Source organism: Callithrix jacchus, chromosome 1, assembly GCF_049354715.1.
Source record: "Callithrix jacchus isolate 240 chromosome 1, calJac240_pri, whole genome shotgun sequence".
NCBI lineage: Eukaryota > Metazoa > Chordata > Mammalia > Primates > Cebidae > Callithrix > Callithrix jacchus.
In genome coordinates this window covers 63,939,351-63,965,417 of record NC_133502.1, presented here as the reverse complement: position 1 = coordinate 63,965,417, position 26,067 = coordinate 63,939,351, and the positions used below count along the sequence as shown (strand labels likewise).

At 41.5% G+C, this 26,067-nt stretch overlaps 1 protein-coding gene across 18 annotated transcripts in view; it reads left to right on the top strand.

Annotated features, from left to right (window-relative positions):
• The window catches only part of ATP7B (ATPase copper transporting beta), a 73,294-nt gene that overhangs the window by 4,629 nt on the left and 42,598 nt on the right, over positions 1-26,067 (top strand). For 2 of the 18 annotated variants that reach the window (XM_078352183.1, XM_035297461.3), the window contains exon 1: positions 13,863-14,252. The exons of 14 other annotated variants lie outside the window; for them this stretch is intronic. The gene's annotated coding sequence lies outside the window, so the exon portion shown is untranslated. Of the gene's footprint in view, positions 1-13,862; positions 14,253-24,442; positions 24,651-26,067 lie in introns of those variants that run through there. 2 more of the 18 variants (XM_035297430.3, XM_035297431.3) reach the window with 2 other exon arrangements.

Below are 26,067 nucleotides of genomic sequence, written 5' to 3'. Positions count from 1 at the left end.
GCACCACAGTTGTTCTTGAATGAATGATTTCTCGACATGATTTCTCCACATTGTTTTCTCTTGAGAGACCTCTCTGTGGGGCAGCAGTGACCTGGTCATTCAGCCTCAGTCCACAAACACGGAGCACTTTCTGTTTGCCTGGTACTGGGCCAAGCAGGGGAATGCAAAGATGAAGAGAGGTCAACCCCTGTGCTGGATGGGTGCCAGGACAGAGCTGTCTACACAGTACAGCACCCACAGAAGGGGCACAAAAATTACTTCAGTGGGAGGTGGTGCTCGAGTGGGTCTTGTAGGAAGAGTACGTGTTGACTAGGCATACAGGAGCATGGAGAGAAGGGCGTTGAAGGCAGAGACCAGCATACTTAAAAGTCCAGAGGATTGGAAATGGAAAGAGGCATTTAGGGGTTGTGAGGGGCATGGCAAGGCTGGAAGAGAGGAAGGCTGAAAGGTCCGTGGAAGACCCTGTTTATCAGGCTAGGATTTTGGACTTTGCTCCACGGGAAAACAGCATAAGGCACTCCTGCAAGGCAGAGGGTGAACTGGGCAGGGAGCTGCGGGAGACCAGCTAGAGACTATTGGAAATGATCATCCCAGTCCAGACCAAAGATGGCTGAGAAGCCTGAAAAAGAACTGTAAGTTGGCTGTTCTACCCTTATTCTCTATGGAATTGACTTCTTGATAGAGAAGCTCGGCTGTCTAAACTCAACTGTCCTGAGTGTTAGAGGCCAATGGTAGTTTTAACAGCAACCAAGTGCAGTTGTTACCAACAGAGCAGGGTAATAAACTAAGCTAGTGAGAGAGATGGATTTTAAGTGCTGCTTTACCTGATGCACATTTTCCTCTCAATGGGGGGGATGGCGATGGCCCAGTAACATGAACACTGCTCACTGATGGCATACCATAGGTATCCAGGAAGTATGCATGTTCAGGTGACTTCAGAATCATTTTTATCTATAGGAGAAAATTGGAATCATTGCATGGCCATATTCTGAAAGGTCCATTGCTTCTTTTTCTTGTACAGACTTTTTTTTTCTTTACCTAAGTTAAAGGAGAAAATCTGAGCAGATCAAAGGTCAGTGAGATAGAGGGCAAAGCAGAGAATGACTTCTTATTACAGTGTAACTAACATAGCAAATACAACTTTTAAAACACTAGGAATTGTGAAATCTGTCATTTCTGAACTTAGCAGTTTTGTTGGAGCTGGAAATTCAGGAAACCACATGGATGGTGTGGCCAGCAGTTTCTTGTTTCTAATCTCAATTGTGCTTTCCAATGCCTTTTACTTGTCCTTATCGACTTCGTGTGATCCTTGGCAAGCCTTCACCACTTGGAGTGAGCCCTCTGCTTAATCTCTGCTGTCCCTTATTCTCAACAGGTAACCTCACTTCTTACTCAAGGAAATTGACATTGAGTATGTTTTTCTTCAACTTTCAGCCTAGCTCTACCAACCTTCTGCCTCAATTTTTCTTTTCCTTTTCAACGTTTATTTTTGTTTCAAAGGGTAGATTTGTTACATGGGTAAATTGTATGTTGTGGGGGTGGAGTGTACAGATAATTTTGTCACCCAGTGGTCGGCATAATACCGCATGGGTAGTTTTTTAATCCTCTCCCTCCTTCCCCAGTGTCTGTTGTTCTTTTTTTGTGTCCATGTGTACTCAGTGGACCACATTTTCTTTGTCTACTCTATCTTTAATGGTCATCTAGGTTGACTCTATTTTTGCCATTTTGTGAATAGTGCTGCAGTGAGCATACACATACGTATGGTAGAAAGATTTATATTCCTTTGGGTAAACACCCAATAATGGGATTGTTGGGTTAAATGGTACCTTGTTTTCTTTTATTTTTTTTGACAGGGTCTCACTCTATCACCTAGGCTGGAGTGCAGTGGCATGATGATGGCCCACTGCAGCTTCAACTTTCTTGGGGTCAAGCGATCCTCTCACCTCAGCTCCTCCCGAGTAGCTGAAACTACAGGCACATGTCATCACGTCCAGCTAATTTTTTTTTTTTTTTTTTTTTGCAGAGAAGAGGTTTCGCCACGTTGCCCAATTGGGCTGGTCTCAAACTCCTCGGCTCAAGCAGTCTTCCTATCTCAGCTTCCCAAAGTGCTGTGATTACAGGCATGAGCTACTATGCCTGGCCAAATGATAGTTCTATTTAAAATTCTTTGAGAACTTGCTTTCCACAATGGCTGAACTAACTTACATTATTTTCTCCACAACCTTGCCAGCATCTGTTATTTTTTGACTTTTTAGCAATAACCATCCTGACTTATGTGAGGTGGTATCTCACTGTGGTTTCAGTTTGCGTTTCCTGGGTGATTTGTAATGTTGGGCATTTTTTCATATGCTTGTTGGCCGCGTGTATTGTGTATGTCTTTGAGAAGTGTCTATTCATGTCCTTTTCCCATTTTTAATGGGTTCTTTTTTGCTTGCTGATTTATATAAATTTCTTAGAGATTCAGTATTTTAGACCTTTGTCTGATGCATACTTTGTAAAGTTTTCTCCCATTCTGTAGGTTGTCTGTTTATTCTGTTCCAAATTTTATTTAGACCTACAACCCATTTTTATCTCCTTATCTCTAGAATCGGAGGATAGGCCTGTCTGCTTTTCAAGGTTGTCCTCTCTCCCAGGGTTCTTGACACCTTCCTCTCTGCTTGTTCTGGAGCCTACTAGTTATTGACCGTATTTTCTCTTCACCTCCAGTTTTTCTCTTTTTCTGCTGACTTTTCTTTTTCTGCCTGTGACACCATGCAACTTGCTCTTTTCTAAAATCTCTCCTATTACTTCGTTTCTCTCACTAGCTGTCATACTATTTCTCTTCTCCCTTCCTCCCTCAGTTTTCTAGAAAGAATAGTCTGCACTTGCTTGTTTACCGACAGCGCCTAGGAGCCCCACGTGACTCACGAACAAGAGTGTGATCACTGCCATGTCACCCTCCCAGCTGCTCCTTCCTCATCTTTTTGCATCACCCATAAGAATGCCTGCTACAGAGGTCCTCAATTTTGTGTTCATTGTAACTCAGCTTTTTATTTCCTATTAAGCTTTGTTATAAATATATAAATTCTTGAATAATACATTATTTAGTTTTCCTCCTTTCTGAGCTTCATAGATATGATATTATAGTACGTTTAGTCTTAAAGGACCAGTTTTCTCATTAGACATAGGATTTCTAAGATTCATTGCTATGTTAAGTGCCATTGGGTTTATCCAGTTTCCTTGAAGAGTACTTGGAGTTCTGTGGGTTTTTGTACTTCATGAGCAGCTCTGTTGTGAACATTCTTGTGTCTCCTGATGCACAAAGGCAGTCTGCTCACTGCTTTTCCCATGGCCTTCTGGCTTTTCCTTCACCACTGTCCGGAATCGTCTCTTATTTAGGTTTCCACGATTACCAAAGGCAGATCCTCCCCAGTTCTTCTTTTAATGGCCCCTGCTATGGTTTGAATGTTTTTATCCCCTCCAAATTTCATATTGAATCTTAATCCCCAGTGTAACAGTATTAAAACGTGTGTCCTTTAGGAGGTGATTGAAGCCTTCATGAGTGGGGATTAGGTGCCCTGATGAAAGAGCTGGATGGAGGGAGTTTGCCCCTTTTCATCTCTTCAGCCACATAAGGACACCATATTTCTGTCTTCTGAAGGATACAAAAACATGGCTCCATCTTAAAACAGAGCAGCCCCCACCAGACACTCACAGACCCACTGGAGGCTTAATCTTGGACTGTCCAGCCTCTAAGAACTATGAACTATGAGAAATAAAATTCTATTATTTATAACTACCTAGTCTATGGTATTTTGTTATAGGGGTACAAAGTGACAAAGATAGAAATTGGTACCAAGAAGTGGGGTGTTGCTATAACAGATACCTGAAATGGGGAGGTGGCTTTGGAACTGCGTAAAGGGTAGAGGCTGGAAGAGTTTGGAAGCACATGCTGGAAAAAGCCTAGATAGTTATCAACTAAGCATTAAGGATTATTTTGGTGAGGGCTCAGCAGAACAGAGCTGTAGACAGAACATGAATCATCTTAGAGATTTCTTAAGTTGTCATGATCAGAATGTTGGCAGACATATGGACAGCAAAGGTCATTCTGATGAGGTCTTAGATAGAAATGAGGAATATTTTATTGGGAACTAGAGAAAAGGCTGTTCTTATTTTATTTCTAAAATGGAAGAGAACTTGGGTCAATTGTGTCTGTGCCCTAACGCTTTGTGGAGGATAGAATTTAAGAGTGATGAACTTGGATATTTGGTGGAAGAAATCTCTAAGCAGAGTATGCAGGGTGCTGCATGGCTTCTCTTGATTGCTTATAAGAAAATGCAGGAAGAAAACAAATTAAAGACCAACATTATAATCAAAAGGGAAGCAGAACTTATAAAAATTTGGAAAATTTTCAACCTGACCAGAACATAAAAAATAAAAAGGCAGCTGGGTGCGGTAGTTCAAGCCTGTAATCCCAGCACTTTGGGAGGCCGAGGCGGGTGGATCACGAGGTCAAGAGATCGAGACCATCTTGGTCAACATGGTGAAACCCCGTCTCTACTAAAAATATAAAAAATTAGCTGGGCATGGTGGCGCGTGCCTGTAATCCCAGCTACTCAGGAGGCTGAGGCAGGAGAATTGCCTGAACCCAGGAGGCGGAAGTTGCAGTGAGCCGAGATCGCGCCATTGCACTCCAGCCTGGGTAACAAGAGCAAAACTCCGTCTCAAAAAAAAAAAATAAATAAATAAAAATAAAAAGGCTGCTGAGAAGAATGGCCTTTGGGACTGCTACTTTTGTCGCAAGCCCAGAGTGCCTGGACCTTGAGGGCAGGACACCCTCTAGGGAGGGGACCATGCCCCGTCAGCAGGGCTGTGGGTCTGGTTGCCCAGGGCCACTTTGAGTCTCTGCTTCCTGCATTCTGCAATGCTCCTTGGCCACCCCAGCTGTGGCTCAGGTGTGGCCGGGGCTGCTGCTCTGGAAGGTGCAGGCTATAAACCTTTGTGTCCATGTGGTGCTAATTGCAGCGGAGCAGATTCAGGAACTGTGGAGTGGGGCTACTTCCATCTAGAGAAAAAACAGAGGATGTCTTGGAGAACCTGGGGCCCAGGCAGAAAACGTCTATAGGGAAGAGCCACCACAGAGTGCCCGGACTAGGGCGATACCATCAGGGTCATGAATTGGGCAGTGCCAGACTGTACACAGTTCAGGGCTCCATCTAGGGGGAATGAAGGGGAGACTTTTATAAAGTGTTCAGGGAAGCAAAACAAAGAGAATAATTGATTGGTTAAAGTAGAAAAGCCTAGTTATAAGCTGTCGTGAGATTAGAGAAAAAAATGAAAAGGAATAAAAAAGACCCTAGTTAGAGTTTAGTTAGTGGTTTCTGTTTGATCAAGTCTCTAGCTAGAGGTAGTTGATGGATTCTGATTGGTTAAGCTTAAGCTTTGTTTTACTGTTTATATTGAGTTGGGTTTGGTTTGCATAGGAACCCGAAGTGCAGGAGTCGTATCAGCCTGCCTCCTGATTAATTATTTTTTTAACACAAGCTAGAATGCAACTCCATCTGCCTGATTGATACCCGATGGCCTAAGACAGCTGGTGGCACTGCCACCCTGTATTTTGAGTTGCACACAGCTGAAACAAGGGAAAGGCAAGAATAATACTGCTCTCTTTTAAGGAGCCTGCTCAGGAGCCCAGACAAACAACTTTGCCTTATATCATTGGCTAGAACTTTGGCTAGTTTTCAACATCTTAAAAATGGAAGACTTTACTGTATAAAACTCCAGCTATCCACATTCTCTTGGGAGCTCTGGTGATACCAGGCCTTTTGACAACAGTTGGCTGGAGCTGAGGAATGGCTGCCCCCTCCAGGTGGGTATGCGCTCCTCCTGTGGCCACAAGCCCCGCAGGGCCTGTTCTGCTCAAGTCACTGCTTGTGACAGTATAGGCCCACCTTTGCTTTATTGTCCTTTGCAGATGCTGTTTTTGTTTTTTTTTTTTTTTTTTTAAGCAGTTGAAGGTTTGTGGCAACCCTGCACTGAGGAAGTCTACTGACGCCATTTGGTTAACAGCATGTACTCACTTCATGCCACATTTTGGTAATTCTCATAGTATTTCAGATTTTTCATTATTATTATATCTGTTATGGTGATCTGTGATCAGTGCTCTTTGATGCTACTATTATAATTGTCTTGGGGCCCATATAAGATGGCAAACTTAATCTATAAATGTGTACATTCTGACTGCTCCACTGACTCCAGCAGTTCCTGTCTCCGTCTCTGCCTCCCTCTCAGGCCTCCCTATTTCCTAAGACACAACGATATTAAAATTACGCCAGTTAGTAAACACAATGGCTTCTAAGTGTTCAAGTGAAAGAAAGAGTCTTCCCCTTTAAATCAAAATCTAGAAATGATTAAGCTTAGTGAGGAAAGCTTCTGAAAAACTGAGATGGGCTAAAAAGCTAGGTCTCTGGTGCCAAACAGTTGGCCAAGTTGTGAATGCAAAGGTAAAGTCCTTGAAGGAAATTAAGTACTACTGCAGTGAACACATAGATGATAAGAAAGCAAAACAGCCTTATTGCTGATATGGAGAAAGTTTTAGTAGTTTGGACATAAGATCAGACCAGACACAACATTCTCTTAAGCCAAAGCCCTTCGAGAGCAAGGTCCTCCACCAGCAAAAGATTATTACTTACTGACAGCTTAGATGACTGTTAGCATTTTTTTGTAATAATATACTTTAAAGTTAAGGTTTTTTTTAAAAGACATAATGCTATTGCACACTTAATAGATTATAGCGTAAACATAACTTTTATATGCACAAGGAAACCAAAGCCTTTGTGTCACTCACTTTATTTGGATATTTGCATTATTGTGATGGTCCAGAACCACACCCATGATATCCCTGAGGGATGCCTGTATTTGAGCTTAGATCCCTGGCTTAAAGGGATAAAGGAATGAGTGAGGGAGGAAGGAGCCAGCTTTTGCATGAGGCACCTTCTGATTTATTTATTTATTTATTGAGTCGGGTTCTCTGTTGCCCAGGCTGGAATGCAGGGGCATAATCATGGCTCACTGCAGCCTCGATTTCCTCAGGCTCAGATGATCCCTGCACCTCAGCTTCTTGAGTAGCTGGGACTGCAGGCATGTGCCACCATGCCCAGCTAATTTTTAAAAATTCTTTTTTGTAGAGATAGGGTTTCCCCATATTGCCCAAGCTAGTCTTAAACTCATAGGTTCAAGTGATTCTCCCATTTCAGCCTCTAAGTGCTGGGATTACAGGCATGAGCCCCCACGCCTGCCTGAATGTTGAGTGTTGTCTGAAAGTTTAGCAGTCTTTTATAGCAAGTACATTTGTAAGTTGTTTTTGCTCAACATTCTTTGTCATTCATTCAACAGATCTTTATTGAGAAATTCTTTAAGTGTCAAGCACTGTTTTAGACCTGAGAAAACAGCAGTGACTGGACAAAATAGATGTGAAGAGGCCATGTATGGTAACTCATACCTGTAATCCCAGCACTCTGGGAGGTCAAAGTAGGTGGGTTTCTTGAGCTCAGGAGTTGGAGGTGAGCCTGGATAACATAGTGAAACACCCGTCTCTACAAGATAAATAAATAAATTAGCTGGGCATGGTGGCATGCAGCTGTAGCCCCAGCTACTTGGGAGGCTGAGGTGGGAGGATCACTGGAGCCAAGGAGTTGGAGGCTGAAGTGAGCCGAGATTGTGCCTAGTGCATTCCCGATTGAGTGACAGAGTAATACCCTGTCTTAAAAAAAAATAAGATGTGAAAGATTCCTGTACTTGTGAAACTTATATCCTGAGGAGATACTGTTAGAAGGAGTAGGTAAAAGATATATTATTGCCTTTTGTGGTGATTGAGAACTGTCAAGAAAAATAAGACAGGGAAGGGTGATAGGGAATTGGGAGTGTATGAAATTTAGATAGGGTAATTTGGGGGAATATTACTGAGAAGTTGACTTTTGAGGAAAGATCTCATGGAGGTGAGGAAGTGAGCCCTCTGGATATGGGATGTTGGAGGGAGGTATTTGTAAGCTTGTAGAAAGTTCTAGAGGCAGGTGCATGCCTTGCTTCATTAAGGAACAGCAAGATCAGAATGATTGTTGCAGAGTGAGTAAGGGGCCAGGAGTGTGAGGATAAGTTGGAAGGTAATGGGAGGGCTGCAACTGTATAGTCTTACAGGTCATCACTGTAAGGATTTTAGGTTTTATTAAGCACATGGGAATCCCCTGGAGGCTTTTTAGAAGAAAGATGTCTTTTGACTTCCCCTTAAAGGCATTCTTCTGACTTTTGTGTTGAGAATAGATTTTAGGGGGTAAGAGCATAAGCTAGGAGGTCAGATAAGAGATTCTAAGCAATAATGTAGGTGAGATGAGCTGGTGGCTTCTGGGTTCTTGTGGATATGTTGCAGTGATTGGATGCTGGATGTATTTTGAAGGTGGAACTGATAGGATTTGCTAAACATTTACATGCGGGTTTGAAAGAAGTAGATGATTTTTTTTTGCTTTTTAATTTTTAATTCATTTTAATTATTTTTGAGACTGAATCTTACACTGTCACCCAGGGTGGAGTGCAGTGGTCCAGTTACAGATCACTGCAGCCTCTACCTCCTGGGCTCAAGTGATCCTCCCATCTCAGCCTTCCAAGTAGCTGGGACTACAAGTGTGCACCACCCATGCCCAGTTAATTTTTTATTTTTTGTAGACATGGGTTCTCACTATGTTGCCCAAGCTGGTCTGAAACTTTTGGGCTCAAGCAATTCTCCCACCTTGGCCTCCCAAAGTGCTGGGATTACAGGCATGAGCCACTGCACCTAGATGAGATGGTTCTTATCAAAGGGGAATCCAGGATTTTTTCCTGGACAAGTGGAAGGAAGGAGGTGTATTTACTAAGATGGGGAAGACTCTGGGAGCAGCAGGGGAAGAGCAGAATATTGAGAGCTCTGTTGTAGATGAGTTAAGTTTGAGATGCATATGAAACACCAAGGAGATGGTGATGAGGCATTTGGATCTGTAAGTGTAGACTTTGGGAATTGTAGGCTACAGGTGGTGATATAGTCTGAATGTTAATGTCCCTGCCAGATTCATATGTTGGAACCTAACCTCCAAAGTGGTGGTATTAGGAGGTGAGGACTTCATGAGGTGATTTGGCCATGAGGGCTCTGCCTTCTCGAATGGGATTAGTGACCTTATAAAAGAGGCTTGAGGGAGCCACTTTGCTCTTCTGCCATTTGTGGATGCAGCAGCAAGGCACCATCTATGAAGCAGAGAAGAGCCTTCACCAGACACCGAATCTGCCGGCTTCCTGATCTGGGACTTCCCAGGCTCCCAAAGTGTGAGCAATAATTTTTTGTTGTTGTTTATAAATTACTCAGTCTAAGGTATTTTGTGATAACAGCCTGAGTGAACTAAGAAAGGTAAACTTCTGGCCTGGATGAGTACACAAAGGAGTACAGATGGAGAAGAGGTCCAAGGGCTGAGCTGGGGCCACTGCAGCACTTGGAGATTTGGGAACTTGGAGGCTCTGGCGAAAGACTCTTATAGGAGCTGTTGGTAGGAAGGATAGGAGGAAAATCAGGAGGGTGGGGCAACTTGGAGGATGAGCTTGGATTCAAGGACTGGTCGCCTTGGGCAGTGCGAGAGTCACCAGGCAGCTGAGAGTAAGGATGGGTGTGGGGAGTGGGGATCTCAGGAGCCAGAGATGGGATAGGATCACTGTCTAGGAGAGCGAAGAGTGAGAGGACTAGGGGAGAGTTGGATTGCCAGGTGGCAGCATGGGTCCTCTCCCAGTTAGTGGTGCTGAATCAGAATGTGGCCAGCCAAGCTGGATGTGTGTTCTGTTTCATTCTTGTGGAGCTGCTAGGGGACAGGCATGGAGCCCAGTGGAACTGAGAGTAAAGCAGTGTTGGAGTTTTACAGGTAAGTGCCAGATGATAAGGGCAGCCAGAGAAGTCCAAGGGGCATGGAATGAACTGTGAAATGGAAACATTGGCTTTTACTTTTCGATAATCCCATTGTTTCTCTTTTTGACTGTCCCATTTCTTTATACTTTAGAACTATCACAATCATTTTTCACTCAAGACTGTTCAGCCAAGTGCAGTTTATTTAAGAGTACTCCTTCAGTGAGCTTACCTAGATATGTGTTTGTTTGCATCTGTCTCCAGTTAATAGGCTGGGATAAAAGTCCTGCTGAGCCAGTTGGTTCAGTCTTGAACCAGCAGAAGTGGTGGGAGAATGAAGCCAAGTAGCTGTTAGAGCCCACCAGTCCTTCCCTCCCCCTGCTCCCAGCACCTGGTATTTGAGTGATTCAGACTTTAATACTGCCCCTTAACTACTGTTCTTCTCTCCCAGCTTGCCAATAAATTTCCAAGGGCAGTATGTATCTTGTGCTCCCCTGGTGGTTTTCTCTTGTGCATACACTTAAATATTTGGCTCTCAGGCTGTAAGTAATCTGCATTGGTTAACACTCCCCACTGTTGTGAAGGATGGGCTGTTGGAACCCTGACTGTTGGTGGCTATGCTGTTTGTGGTGCTCACGTTGTCTGCTTGGAAACCCAGTATGCAGCTTTCATGCCAGGTTCTGCCCTCCTGTCACAGGATCCGGGACTCCTCTTCCCGTCTTGGGAGGCCTGGCCCGGGGATTTTGTCTGGGAAGCCCTGCCCAGTGTGAGCCTCTAGCTGGCCTGAGCAGGTAATCTTGTGAGTGCTGATATATTTTAACCAGATGTCCCTCCTCCAAAGAGTCCTTTGTCCAGGAGGTTCATGGAAACATGAGCTGCCCATCCGCCTTTGGGCCCAGGCTTCTCAGGTTGCAACAAGATTGTTGAGGACACCAAAGAGATATTTATTTCTATACAGAAAAGATCCACAGACTGGGAGGTAAAAAAGGTGAGTTTTCTTCTGGAAAATGGCTTGTGAAATTTGTACATATGGAAAGCAGAATAATCTAGTACAAGGAAACCCTTGAAGACCTTTCTTCAGGAATATATGAGGGACTGATAGAGTTTGCCCTTGTGTTGTGATAAGGGAGACAAAAAAGTACCATGAAATTCTAGGTAGAAAGCACGTTCTGAGCAGTATATAGTTCAACTCATTTATTTAAATATGGTTAAATATACATATTAAAATTTAAATATGTAAATATTTAACTGCTTAAATATACTTATTTAATGTCTGATATCGTTCATCACCATGTTAGGTCTGCAGGCAGCTAAGATATCAGATCCTGTGTTCCCAGGATCTGACCATGTTTCCCAAAGTGAGCACATGCCCGTAGGCATCAGTAACAAGTGTGGACCGAGCTGACTGCAGCCTAGATGGACAGGGAAGACTTGTCCTCCAGCAGTGTTACAGGCCGAGCACCTGCTGGCACCCTGGTGTTGACGTTAGTGATGTTGAAATTCAGATAAGGGAGAGAGCCCCTGGCAGGATTCCACAGAGAGGCAGGACTTGAAGGATAAGAAGGATTAGATGGTGCCGGGAAGGAGAGGAGCGGGGAAGCCAGGGTCAGATGTGAGGAAAGGGGAAGGTGCCTGAAAGAGGTGTTTGGACTTAATGCTGTAGCCTAGAAATGTGGTCCGTGCCTTGGCTGTTCCACAGGTCCCTTAGATTCTATGGGAGCAAAGGAGAAGCCACTGTGTTTACCCCAGACTTGCTTTCTTCCCACCCTCCCTCCTCATCTTGGTGCACACATCACCATGTGCCCAGTCTGCCAAACTGGAAATGGCATTGTCATCCTCAGGCCCCCTCTTTGTGTCACCTGCTGTGATCCAGTGGTCACTGAGTTGGGAGCCTGCCTCATTTGTTTAATCCTATTCTACTATTAAATTTCCTGCCCCTTGTAATCCCTCCTCTCCTGAGTCTTCATTCCCGTTTCTGCCCAAACTGTTTCCAGATCACAAATAAGATTCTGTGAGTCCTCTGCTCAGAATCTCCTGGTGATTTTACACCACCCACAGGACAAAGTCTAGACTTCCACCCTTCCTAACCTGGCCCCAGCCCATTTTCCTGGCCATCTTCTGGGTCTGAGCCACCATCTAGAAGTGGTTTGAATGGTGAAGTATTTTAATTTCCTGGAGCTATCAGGATAGACTATTTAAAAGCATGTGGGACATATGATCCCAACATATTTTCCTTATTAGCTATTCATGGGTACAGCACAGAAGAAGCATTTATGTTTATAATGATCTCATGTCACCAAGGAAAAGTTAAAATTTGTTTAATAACTCACTTGAAAAGGCAGCAGAAAAGTAGATGTAACCTTTGGGAAGGATTTTCACCAAGAATGACAAAATCTTTTAAAAATCTAATGCTTAAAGAGATAAGCTTCAGTTATCTGGAATGTCTGCTTCTGGCACCCAGTAAATGAAATGTCAGGTGGGCAGCAGGACATGTGGAGGTCCTGATAGATCCTATCATGAAGGGAGAGACATAGATAAGTGAAACTTGAAGAATGAGTGGAAAGCAATTGCAGATGCACCTGATGTATTCACATGGACTCCCAGAGAGGCAGCTGCACAGCCCCGTGGTGCTGGCCTCTGTTTGGCAGGGAGGCTGGGGTTGGGACCCAAGGCCTTTAGCATCAAATATGCCTTTCCTTTGATGGAAATGGGTTTGAATGATATTTCCTGGAAATTGAGGCCAGTTCTTTGTTTTTCTTGGCTGAACACTTAGAAGGCAAGAGGCAAACCCAGACACATTTTGGAGGAGTTGGTTGCGCAGCGTGTGCTTTAGAAGTGATAGCAATCCCCATGGAGTGCAGTAAGAAGCAGCAGGATAAAGCAGGCACGAAGGGCCTTCAGTACATGGATCAGCCTTGAGATTGCCTTTCCTCAAAGAGAACAGATCTCTGGGACAGGAGTTCTTGGGGCACGGATGGCAGTGTTAATGGGGAGGAATCATTGTTGTAGGCAACCTATGAGGAGGAGGCAGCCTTCAGTGACCTTGGGCTTGTGTTCAGAATGCCTCCATTGGGTGCATTCCTTAGCGACCCCTGCTGGTACATTCTGCTGTGAAGAATAATGCAGAGAGACAGTGACCATTTTACCAGGGAACTCAGTTCTACACTCACTTGCTGCAGCAGGTATGGCTGGGATTAGTGGCTGTGGTGGAGCTGTTCCAGCCATGGGGGATGAGGTCCCTCCCTCTGGTCTCCCAGTGGTGGGGTGGGGTGGAGGGTGGGAATGGAGGCAGTGCTGCCCGACAGAGCAGGCTGCTGCTGGAATCACCACAGTGTCCTGTGTCTCCTCCTATTAATCCTCATGTGGAACAGCAGGTAGCCTGAGAAGCCTGAATTGTGCCTTAATTCCTGGCCGTGGTGCTGCATATAAAAACAGATGAGCCTTCTTAGCCAATGAGTTTGTGCAGTCAGTTCTTACTGAAGCCAAGCCTTGGTCCAAGGGAAAACAAAGCTACAGGAAACATGGAACTTTCTTATACCTTCTTGAAAATGCAAGTCATGTTGCCTAGGAAATACTTCTCTCACCGAGTATTCTGCACCCCGCCGACACTGGAGCTATATGGAAGAGGCAGCTGAAGCTATTCCAAGAAAATGTGAGCAGTTTGGTAATAAAAGTGGCATATCTCTCTTGTCTCTAGACTGGGTTTCTAGGAGTGCACATGGCCAAAAGGAAACTGTGCTGAAGTCTAGGGGGTGATCACATGCTGGACTCATGGACACATTGGCTGGGTGTCCAGTCTGTGTTGGGGGAGGGTGTGGACGGGCTGAGTGCAAAGATTGACAGTGCTGCACGAAGTGTGATGAGTGAGAGGGTGCCAAGTGCTGGGATGGGTGTAGATAAACAAAAGCAAGTAGGTGCAGTCATGTGCAGCTTGCCCAAGTTCCAAAAGCTTGCTGCTACACCGAAAACTGCCGGTAGCCTCTCCGGGGCTGCGTCAGGAGCAGAAGGGTGTCTTCCACCTGCTAATTAGGAAACTTCTAAAGCATTTCCCTCTGACACAACCAAGTAGTCTGCTGAAGGGGAACTGCGTTAGTGAGGAGGGAAGGTGTGGCCATGGACTCTGCGATGGAGAAAGCCAGGGGTGAGATGCTTCAGAGCCCCGAGCAGTCCTTCCTGGCAACTCTGAGTGACCCACATGTGACCCTGCTGTCTGTCCACAAGCAGTGTTTCTTTAGGAAGAACCCTGGGGTCAGGCACTCAGCCAGGCCAGTGTCTACTGAGGAGGAAGGCACTTCACCATCAGAGGAAGGAGAATTTCCACAGAGTTTTGAATGGAACCCGGGAAGTGAGTTCTAGTCAGGTCAGTACAATTGCAGATGGGCTAAAACGTCAAGAAGGGCTTGCACCATTTAAAGATGGAGATTTCTCTCCGTGTCTCATGTATGAGGTATCGGGGGGAGGTCTGGGGAGGGGAATGAGCATGTGAATGTAGCACCTAGCAGGAGTGAAGGTGATTCATTACACCATGACTTGGAAGTTTGGGTTTTGTTGCTTTTTATTTTCAGGATACTTTGTAAGCCTTTATGAAGCAAAGGTTATCCAGAATGCAAGTCAAACGAAAATGAATCCTTTCTTCTTTTTACTAATATATTTTATAGTGTATGCCTTATTTTGTTAATTTCTACATTTTAACCTTTGGAAAATGCTGCAAAATGAAGTTCTTTTTCTTAAGCAAATGAAAATTGTGTTACTACAAAGGTTAGGTCATGTCCAAAAGTAGGACAGTATAATGTTTTTGTAAAAATGGTGCCTTATAGTAGCATTTCTGAGCGGATGGGTGGTGTGTATAGTGTCTTTTTCATTGACCTACTCAGATGAAAATGAAAAAAGACTTTTGAAGGCATTTACTAGTTTGATACAAAGGAAGGTTTTATAAGTACTTTGCCTCCTCTAAGACTTATTTTTATGCTGTTCATTGGTTTAAAAGTCCCAAAGACTAAAGGAAATTTTGTGAAAAGAATGTTCGAATGTACTTTGCAAGAGAATTTACATATGTTGAAATCACAGGGTACTTGGATATTGAAAACAGAAACTCTTTTTGAGTATTTAAAGATTCTGCATTTTACTGCCAGGTTTTTAACTAAGGATATAACTATGCTCAGATGTATTTATTTTAAAATATTAAAAGTGTTTTTTGGTGTTCTGAATTTGTAGAAAATTCCAGGAGACTCTTTTGAAGTTTCTTTCCAGGTGAATTTAAAAATAGGAAATATAGAATTATTCAAGTGGCCGCCAGTTTGGGTAACTTCTACACAGAGGTTCCAGTGGTTTTTGGGAGGGAAGTGAGGTGATGGATACAATTTTAATTACTTTGTTTTCCAAAGTAGTTTTTAAATTTTCATTTTATATCTCTTTAAATTGTACTAAGCCAGTAGCTAAACTAATGTGTTAAATCATGTAGAATTTAAAGAGTAACAGAGCTTTTAATCTTTTAATCAGGCTTTTCGTATTTTGCCTGTTTGTACAATATATAGTGAGCATTTATGCTTTAAGCCATGTGTTTAAAATAGTGAAATATTAAATATTTTGGGGTGTAAATGCTTAAATGTCCAAGCTATTACTTTATAAATTCCAGCCTATATCTGAAGTTTTGGGATATGACATATGCTAGTGATTTTTAAGGCCAGCACCAATCTGTGACTAGCGGGACAACCTGAAGCTGACTAGGGGAGCCTCCTCAGAAAGGAGGGCTGGGGAAGAGGCCTTGGTGGAGGGATCTGAATGCAGACCCATGCTTTGTCCATCTCAGGTTGTGGGGCCTGGGCAGGTGAGTCTTGGACACTCTCATTCAGACTCTTCATTGCAAAGCAGGTGATAAATCCTGCCTCATCTGATTGTGAAAGCACTTTGTAGATTATCATTCAAATGCAAACTAGTATTACTTACACCAAAATTATACTTTTTCAGTAGAATTTCCAACTCTTAATCTTCCAAATCTTAATTTGTTTGATGTGTCGTCTGGATAGGACTGTGTTAACCCAGTAATCTATCTGAGTACAACTGCAACTCTGTTTTTCCTTTCTTTGTTTTTTTTTTTCCTAAATTTTTTATTTTGGGCATGGTCTCTTGCTGATGCCGAGGCTGAAGCGCAGTGGCATGATCATGGCTCACAGCACCTTAGACCTCCCAGGTTCAAGTGATCTTCCTGCCTCAGCTCCCTGAATAGCTGCCACCACAGGTGCTCGCCACCTTGTCCAGATAAATTTCTCTTTTTATTTGTAGAGATGGGGTCTCCATATGTTGCCCCGACTGGTCTCATACTGCTGGGCTCAAATGATCCCCCTGCCTCCCCCTCCCAAAGTACTGGGATTATAGATGTGAGCCACCATGGCTGGCAGCTCTATTTTTTCTAAAGCTCTGATTATAAAAGTAGCCTACACTCATTATAAAAAACAAATTTATGATGGAATGAGGGGAATACAGAGAAGTATAAAGAAGAAAATCAAAGCAGTCATTCTCCCAACAAATATGAATGTGTATGTGTATATGTATATGTATATGTGAGTATGTTTATGTGTCCATATGTGTATTTTTAAAATAAATATGAGATTAAATTATACATACTATCTTATACTTTGCATTTCTTACTGAATATTTTGTGGACATTTCTATATGTCATATATATACACCTATATTATCTTTTTATTTTTTATTGAGACATGGTCTTCCTCTGTCACATAGGCTAGAGTGCTGTGGCGTTAGCTCACTGCAACCTCCACCTCCTAGTTTCAAGCGATTCTCCTGCCTTAGCCTCATGAATAGCTGGGACTACAGGTACCTGCCACCACGCCTAGCTACTTGTTGTATTTTTAGTAGAGACAAGGTTTTGCCATGTTGCCCAGGCTGGTCTTGAACTCCTGACCTCAAGTGATCTGGCCACCTCAGCCTCCCAAAGTGCTGAAATTACAGGCGTGAGCCACCGTGCCCGGCCTATATCATCATTTTTTATTGTAGTTCCACTTTTAAATTTAGGATTAATTTTTAGAAAGAATTTAATTAATCTCAAATAGAAGGAATTTGTAGTAGCTGGTTTATGATTATAAAAACCAACTCAAAAAATTACAATCGAGTATTCATTCATTGTTAACAATGTTCTGATTCAAAATCTGTTATACATCAGATTTGCACCTTGAGAACTAACATTTAGCACTTGGTATATGGTAGGTACCTTGCTCTTGTCACTTAATCATTTTAACAACTTTAGTAAGTATCATCGGTCCACCCTTAACAGATGAGAAAGCTGACTGAGAGCTTATGTCGCCTGAAAGATTTAATCCCAGGTTTATCTGAAGACAAGTCCTTGCTTTTCCATTGAAACACTGAAGTATTATTTAATACACTGAACAAGACAGAGTTTGAAATATTGGAAAGCTGCTAATTCATAGTGAAGGGAAAATTAGCTTTCAGGTGGCACATTGTTCAGAAAGGACACAGGTGGTAGCTGCTATGAATAAAACATTTAAAAATTGCTGTTTATGTCTAGTGGATTTGTTTGCTTGTGTTTTACATTCCTTATGCAATGCAGAGTACATTCTGTACAATTTAGAGTCAAAACCTGTTTCTTTGATTCTTCTATTTTTCAGACAGGCAGAGGGGGGGAAAAGATCTTTTTTAAAAGGCATAACTGGTAAAAACTCAAAGTCTGAAGGGCACATTGCCCCCTACTCCCCTCCCACATTAGAAAGTTTCTCTTTGCTGATATGAGCATGGCTGAGCCTGGTGAGGTTCTCAGGAATTAATTATGAAAAGGGGGAAATAGGTAGGAGGGACTTCTCCACAAATCCCCTCCAGGAGAGCACGCTAACCACAGTAGAAAGCAGTGGCTGGGTGTTCCTATCAAAGCTTACACAGACAACCTTTCAGGCCCAGGGTGGTGGGCTGGAGAAGAACGGGTGCCTGCCTCTGATACTCTCCCTTCTCTGTTCCTTCCTTACCTCTCTCCTCTACCTGTCTTGGCAGGTGGGAAATGGTTGGAGGTTACCAGGAACTTGTTTCCAGAATTCCCCTTTGTTTCCAAAAGCGACTGCTTAAGCCTCCTTACTCACAACCCTGTTGACTTATTTGACCAAGCTTGGCTGCTGAGTTACTTGTTTTTTTCAGACAGGATCTCACCATGTCACCCAGGTTGGAGTGCAGTTGCGCAGATCTTGGCTTACTGCAACCTCCACCTCCTGGGCTCAACAATCCTTTCATCAGCAATCCCTCCACTTTAGCCTCCGAGTAACTGGGACTACAGGTGCACATTGGCTGCTGTTTTAGTTTGTCATTGTATCCTGTATCTGACAGAGCTCAGTCCATGGTATCAAGCTGTTGACTGAGTGAACAAATGAATGAACTAGAAGTAGATGTATACCGTAGCAGGGGGGTTGATGTTAGACATATTGAACTGATGGTGACTATAAGGTTGTTAGGTGGTGGACTTACCATTTTAGAGACCAGAATATAGAATTTTGCCTTAAGTGAGTGGTGTTTAGGTTTGGTTTTATTTTTGCCTAGTTGAAATCAAAATGACCTGGCTGGCACAGGTATATCCCTTCTAAAATAAAGGAAAAACAATAAATGAAGTGGTGTGATCTAGTCATTTAAAGAAGTATCATCTATCATTATGGAATCGTCAGCATCACTATTATTTTATTGCTTTTGTAGAAAACATTTCAAGTGGATTCTTGAATTTAGTTTTTCCTGAAAGTAGTATCTGTGGATACAAACATCAGGAGCGAAGTATAGAAGTGTAGTTGTTTTCCTCTCTTAGATAAATAGGACCATCTTAATACAGTTCTGAAACTTTTTTTTTCTTTTTAACATCATGGAAGTCTTTCCATGTCAATACATGTAAATTCATCTACCTTTTAAAAATCATAGCATGGATTTCTATTTGATGGTCTATGTTTTATGTAGTCAGTACTCTGTAGAAGAATATTGAGATGGTTTCGTTTTTACTACTTGAATGTAGCAATAAACATTCTTATGTAATTGTATATCTGCATGGTGAAATTCGTAGCAGTGGAATATCTGGGACAAAAGCAGTCATGCTTTTTAGAGAGCAATTAGGCAAAATTTACCTTTCTGCAAACAGTGGTTAAGAACCGTTTTTCCATATACCCTTGTTTACTGTATCATCAGACTTTTGAATTTTTACCAGCTTATTTAGTGAAAAGTGTTATCTTGTTTAAATTTGTATTTTATTAATTTTTTAAAAGTTTATCAGATACTTAGTATTTTTTTCCCTAAGGATTATTTTAAGTAGAGTTCCTATCATGCATTTATAGAGTAGTGCTAATTTATAAACATTAGGTTTGTACCTGTCTTAAAGGAATACATTTATTTTATGTGTCATAGCTATAATTCTAGGTGGAAACCAATACATTCATTAGGCATTATAGTGTACATTTTTGTGAGACAACATAAAATACCAACTGTAATATATTTTATGAAATTTGACAATCATGTGTGATCTGTCAACAAATAATACTGAGTTTGTTGACGTCTGTCATATAAATATCTGAATTAACTTAATATCATTAGTATTGACATTTCTTCTAATTATGATAACATTTCATATGTCTCATGTAGGTCTTTATATCATGATCTTATAATTCTGGCAAATGACATAGAAGAATTAGGACTTCATGGTTTCGAATTAGACTATTTCCTTCAAATGTAAAATATTCCAAGCTGTTGACAGTTGCTTCATAGTGATAGGCCTGTCATTTAAAACTTTTTTGTTTTGCATCCTTTGGTGTACAGAGTAAAAAAAAAAATAACAATAAAGCCTCTTTGTTGGGAGAGGCATGAGCATGGCAGGCATGAGCCACCTCGCCCAGCCATGCCTCCATTTTTAAAGTAGATAAAATGGAAATATAGAGTGTTTTGAGAAGATTCTGAAGCACGGAAGTGCTGTTAATTTATAAAAGTTGGATGGAATAATTGTTACAGTAGACATAAGTTAAAAGCAGCACATTCTCTGAAACGGTTTATTATAAAGCTGTGTAGCAGGAGATTGTGAATGGGTTTTCTGAGATAATATTGTGAAGTGCTCCTTGGAAAGGTTACCCCTGTCTTTTAGTTTGTGAATTTCTAAATTTCATTTTGTTATATATTGAAAATAACATATTTGTATGTAGTGAGGTTTATTTTGTTTTTAATTTTAGTCCCCCCCCCCTTTTTTTTTAAGACGGAGTCTTGCACTGTCACCTAGGCTGGAACACAGTGTGATCTCGGCTCACCACAACCTCCACCTACCAAGCTCAAGTGATTCTCCTTCCTCAGCCTCCTGAATAGCTGGGTTTACAGGGACGTGCCACCATGCCCAGCTAATTTTTTGTATTTTTAGTAAAAATGGGGTTTCACCATTTTGGCCAGGCTGGTCTCGAACTCCTGACCTCGTGATTCACCCACCTTGGCCTCCCAAAGTGCTGGGACTACAGGTGTGAGCCACTGCACCTGGCCTTACTTTTTTTTTTTTTTAAGGCAAGTATCAGATATGCTAAATCCTGTTTCTCAGTAAGGATGTAGCCAGCATAAGGATGGAGTCTCACTCTGTCACCAGGCTGGAGTGTAATGGCACAATCTCGGCGCACTGCAACCTCTGCCTCCCGGGTTCAAGCAATTATCCTGCCTCAGCCTCCCAAGTAGCTGGGACTACAGGCATGTGCCACCACGCCCAGCTAATTTTTGTATTTTTAGTAGAGACCGGGTTTCACCATGTTGTTGAGGATGGTCTCGGATCTCTTGACCTCGTGATCTACTTGCCTCAGCCTTCCAAAGTGTTGGGATTGCAGGCATGAGCCACCTCGCCCAGCCGTGCCTCCATTTTTAAAGTAGATAAAATTTAAATAATTGTCAGTAGAAAGCCTTTCTGTACCATTGTGAAATAGGATAGTGAAGGGCTTGGGGGAATATGTACACTAGTATTAATGATTAGTTTGCCTTATCAATAAAATGGAGAAAACTATGTAAAGTACTTAAACCTTCTTGGGTCATGTTTGAAGATCAAATGAGATGATGTTTGTCCTCATAGTCATTCATTTTCAAACATGTATGATGCTAATTTTTTAAGTCCCCTTAGCTCTCAAGTCTTCCTGTACAACTGTAGGGTGGGCATTATTATTACTCCCATTTTATACCTAAAGGAAACTGAGGCCTGGATTTGCTCAGATAATGCTGCAATTCGTACTTAAAACTGTCAGACATACCCTCAAGAAATTCACAAGTAGGAAAGACAGATATTTAAACAAATATATATAAAAATGTTCTTTGAAGTATAAAGCAGTGTACAAAATATCATCAATTCATCATTGTTGTTATCCTTCTCACAGTCAATAATATTGTTGCCCAAATTAGAATGGTTTAACAAAACATTTTCTTCCTTGCCTTAGACCGGGGGTGTCCAATCTTCTGGCTTCCCTGGGCCACATTAGAAGAAGAATGTGTCTTGGGCCACACATATAATACACCAACACTCATGATAGATGATGAGCTTAAAAAAATCACAAAAAAATCTAATTATGTTTTAAGAAAGTTTATGAATTTGTGTTGGGCCACATTCAAAGCCTTCCTGGGCTGCATGTGGCTTGCAGGCCACGGGTTCAACAGGCTTTCCTTAGACAAATGGAAAAACCACATTTATTTTCTGGTTATAAAAGTAACACTTGTTTTTTTAATTTAAGTTTGAAAAATTGGAAAATACGTACAGATATTTTTTTAAAAATCAGTATTTCATAACTCACCTAAAGATAAGCTGAATTTTCTCTAACAATACTTAAGCATATCCCCCTGAATACTTATGTTCATAGAGATTAACATGGGACATTGATTCTTCTTCAGTGGGGATTTTAGAGACCAGCCCCCACTGGCCTGGATTCCTGGGATAGTTTGGATGAGATCCTTTCTTGAGTCAGGCATTATTTTTTACCTTTGCCCTCCCCTGTGAATTTGTGGCATCCAGAGAATTCTTCGATAAGGCTGAGCAAGACAGTACTCATTTCAGGTACCAGAGAATTCTTCGATAAGGCTGAGCAAGACAGTACTCATTTCAGGTACTCAGGATGAACACGGTCCAGATCTGTTGCCTCCTCTGACTTGTGTCCAGCTTCTCCTGTAAGTGTGGTTGCCTTGATGAGGGATATTGAGGAAGGTGGAGCAAGTGTGGATATTCTGCTGTAGTTTTTCTCAGGTGACAGATACTAGTGGGTGAAGCCAGGACTCAGACAGCTCAGTTCTCTTGCATGTTAGCCTGGCTTGCTACTTGCAGGTATCTACTTTAAAATTTTTCACTTCACTTTTCTGCATTGTAGTCTCTATTTATAATTAATGTGGCTAAAAAGAAAAGGTTCCTCTAAAAGTTGTTCTTAAGAAATATAGAGCTTCCCAGATTTCTGAGCAGCATTTAAATCCCAGCTCTGTTTCTTGTGTTGATTTGTGTTCTTGGATAAGCTTCTGCGTCAGTTTCAACGGTGAAATAAATGGTGGCATTACCTACTTCTAGAATTGTCTGAAGCATGAGGGATATAAAATGCCATCCTCATAAAATAACACTCAGAATCATTAATTATTTGTTATTATTGGATCTGTGTGCATATGAAAGAATCAGGACTTTTTTGTATTTTGAATTCCATGAAAGTACAGATGGATTGAGTTGTGTGGGGGGAGGTTATATATTGGAAAAGTTGCATGCACATATAACACATTTGCATCATAAGTTGTTATAGGCGTTATATATCCTTCAAAGCAAAAGAGTTATTGAAGATATGTGGCAGGGGATTGAGTGGTATTCTATTTAAGGTTGATGGGAATCCAAGAGTAACCACTAGAGACCTGAAGTGGCTAGTGGTCCTTCACTTGTGCATGGGTTAGTGTTTTTGTATTTGTGATCACAGCCACTTTCTAACAAGGCATGTTGTTTCTGCTTTTTCACTATCAGTTTGGCTTTGAAGCCCTTCATCAAAACATGCTACCCAGTTTCTGATTTCTTCATATCAGAATAGTCTATCCAGAGATCTTATTTTTCTTTCTGGGCTCCATCTCGGTGAGTCAATAGTTTTTTTAACCTGTATTTTATTTTAAATGCTCTGGAACTCTCAGCAAATTCCATGTTACTTGGGTGCCTAGAGAGGTAGCAGAGAATTGAAATTCACGTTTGGAGCCCCTCTGTGGCCTCCTGTGCTTCCAGTCCCTTCTCATCCTGATGTCTACCATTGTTTATTAAAAATTCAGAAGCTAGGAAAAGTCATTCCAAAGCCTGGTATTGGGTCTGCAGAAAAAGTCCCAAATGTTTGTCCTCAAGGAATGCAGAATTTAGTGGGAATTAGATAAGCCATGGCTTACCCAAGGCTTTCTGGGATACCCATGTGGGACCTGCTCTCTATCTCTGGGACTGTTTTATGAGTCCTTCAATCTTAGCCTGTGCATTTGTTTTTTAAAATGTGTCAGGAGAGTTTTCCCCGCAAAGATCATCTTAATTGGAGAACTGAATTAAAAGCTTGTATACACCCCATGTCTACACTTAAAACTACCCAAATACTACCAGTTGTTCAATGAGGTTGTTCCTAGACCAATAGATACTCTAGTGTTTTGTAGAGATATGTTATTTGCAAGGCTTTGTCTTCTGTAACTGTTTGGCCTTAAAAACCTACCTGTCTAGAAAGGGGGCCCTCTGAGTATTGTTTGATAATAAGAAATTGCTTTCTGCAAACCCTTTTGGCAGAAACATAGAATCAACACTCCAGAGAGCCACTATTGTGGCTTGGGGTTTGTTAAGTTGTAATTGGAGCAAGGACCAAAAAATTTAGGGTGGGTGGGTAGTATATCATGAGGGATTTGTTTTTCCAACAAACTAGATGGTGAGGGTTATATTTTTCTTATGAGAAGGAGAGGTTTTTGCTTAATAAAGTACTATATGAAAATGAATGTTCTTGAATATCTTAGTTTTTCTTTTATCCTTGGTTCCTTTTTAATTAAATTAGTATTTAACACCAACTACAATCAAATCACTGTTCTGATTCTTCTTTGTGCTCATGTTAATTTTTAAATTAATTAATTTTTAGAATTTGGTAATGTGTGTATTGTACAGTAAGTTGTACAGTGAAAGTAACTCTTCTTTGTATCCCAGCTACCTGGCTCCCTTCAGCTGCCTAATCTTTTTCAAACTTTGTACAAGCTTTTGCATTGTCCCAGAGATAATTCATGCCTATACAAGCATCCATTTGTATGATATGCTTTTGTTTCACACAGGTAGTGCTAGCACTTTGATAGAATTGTAGCCCTCTCAGTGGACTACACACCCCTGTATTCAAGCGCAGTGTAATTCTTGCTCATATTGACTGTGCTGGGCCATGTGACTTGTTTTGGCCAATGGGAATTAGCAAGTTTGATGCAAGCAGAGGCTGTATAAGAGCTTGCACTTTGAGATGTGTTTAGAGGAGTGTTTGCTATTATGACACCTAGAAGCCCCCAAGTTCTGAAGTCCCCAAGTAGTCATAAAGAGAAGCCATGTGGAAGAGAACCAGGTCCCTGTCAAGAGCCTTAGCTGAGCCCCCAGCCAGCAGAGAGCATTCACTTGGCAGCCATGTAATGAATGAACCATCTTCTTGGAAGTGGAACTGCCAGCCCCATTCAGACCACTTCCAGTGGTGCTATATGGAGAAGAGACAAGCTTTCCCTGCCAAGACCTGTCTGAACTGAAAAATTGTGAGCCCTTGTTAGTAAGCTACTAAATTTGCTTTGTCATGTAGCAACAGATAACAAACACATACTATATATATGGTATTTTCTGTGCCTTGCTGTTGTTGCTGAACAGTATGATAGATATCAGCTTATTTCAGTACATACAGAGCCACATCATTTGTTTTAAGAGCTGAATTATTCCATTTATGGCTGTACTGTAATTTAATTAACTAGCCTCTTGATGATTAACATTGATTTTCCAGTCTTTCACATTTAACATTTTCATGGCATGCTTCCTTTTACACATAAACAAATATATTTATTGGGTAAATTCTTAGAAGTAGAGTTTCTTGGTAAAAGAGTACGTAAATTTGTATTTTTTTTTTGAGATGGAGTCTTGCTCTTTTGCCAGGCCGGAGTCAGTGGCACATTCTTGCTCACTGCAACCTCTGACTCCCTGGTTCAAGCAATTCTTCTGCCTCAGCCTCCCAAGTAACTGGGATTATAGGTCCATGTCGCCATGCTCAGCTAATTTTTGTATTTTTAGTAGAGACAGGGTTTCACCATGTCGTCCAGAACGGTCTCGAACTCCTGACCTCATGATCCACCCACCTCGGATTCCCAAAGTCATGTACTCTCATGCTGGGATTACAGGCACAAGCCACCATGACCGACTGTAAATTTGTAATTTTAGTGGGTATTGCAAATTGCCCTCCAGAGAGGTTACACTCCCACTAGCAATGTAGGAGGACTCTGTGCTGGAGAAGATGGTGAGCACTGTGCCATAGTGTGGTTGAAATGATACATTTCTCTTTAATATTTTCTCATATATTTAAAAACCACTTGCATTTCCTTTTTAATGAACTGTCTTCTTTGTTGTTTGGATTCTTGGCCTTTTTCTTTTTTGGAGGAACTCTCTGTGTATAAAAGAAATTAGCACTTAATGTATGCTATGCGAAGCAAATCTTTTTTCCCCCAGTTACTCATTTATCTTTTGACTTCATTTGAGTAACTTTTTTTTCCTTATTGTTTTTAGTTATGTCAATCTTCTATAGCTTTTGGATTTTTTTGGTTTTGTTTTAGTTTGTTTGTTATATGTAGGCTTTTCTCACTTTGAGATTATTATAGGTATTCTCCTATGTTGTCTTCTGGTGTTTTTATTATTTCTTTTTTACATCTTAATCTTTGATCTGTCTGAAATGTCTTTTGACATATAGGTTTCCAAATAAGTTTCTGAGGTGGCTAGTCAGTTGTCTCTTAATGTTGTTACACCAACTCATCTTTATTATAAAGTCATGTGCCTCATAATGATGTTTTAGTCAATGATGAACTGCACATACAACACTGGTCCCATGAGATTATAATGAAGCTGAAAAATTCCTATTGCCTAGTGATGTCGCAGCTGTTGTAATGTCATAGTAGTGCATTACTTATGTATTTTTGGTGAGCTG